The sequence below is a fragment of the Ceratina calcarata genome, unplaced genomic scaffold, assembly GCF_001652005.2.
Source record: "Ceratina calcarata isolate Rehan_Ccalc_2016 unplaced genomic scaffold, ASM165200v1 scaffold329.2, whole genome shotgun sequence".
Lineage (NCBI taxonomy): Eukaryota > Metazoa > Arthropoda > Insecta > Hymenoptera > Apidae > Ceratina > Ceratina calcarata.
In genome coordinates, this window is record NW_017155624.1 from 969,895 (window position 1) to 970,792 (window position 898).

Sequence of the window (898 nt, forward strand, 5' to 3'; positions counted from 1 at the left end):
TTTAACGAAATGTTTACAATAACGCGTTGCTTATACTCATCTCAAGATTTTCATGTTGGTCTTTATCGAATAATTAATGAGGCTGCGCTTACCAATGATCACTGATAATTATATTCATATAATTCATCTTTACATATTCTTATTTGCAATATATATGCAGGATGTTTCCTGATATATGAAATTTATTGCGCCACAGCGAACACAAGACAGAGAAATAAGAGATTCGTGCAAACGTAGATACGTACATATATGTGTTTGATACAGCCTTCTTTCTTGATTTGAATTCACTTCATGATGAACTACATGTACTCTGGAAATCCCCGTATCGTAGGTTGTATCACTGTTTGATTAATATTCGCGATAATAATATATCTCGCCTCGGTGAACAAAGTCTGTGTATTAATTAGAGACACGACACAGTGCATGATATGTTTAGAAATTAGTCGAATCTCATGACCCGTAACCGTTCGCAATGCGAGTAACTTTCCCTTTATCACGCATCCGTATTCATTCATAGTTAAAACTTATAAACAAATTACGAACCAATATCCAACTGTGTTGTGTCTATAATCAGAAAATATTATTAGAACAAGCAACCTACTAATCTTGTGCAGACTTTTCTCTTATTTCCTCATTTGATTCAAAGTTCTAATATTTTCCATATATTAAGAAGCATCCTGAGTATATAAATATTCATGTATATGTATATATATATATAAATGTCCGACCATTAGTTCTATACCTTTATACGTACGTTGTAATAAAAGAAATCTTTTTTTTGAATGATTTTCCTTTGCAATTGGTTGCAAATATTACGCGAGATATATACCACTGCAAATTTGTATGCAATAGTAAATATGGAATTGAGTACAAATAAATAGCAACAAGAACAGGAAGT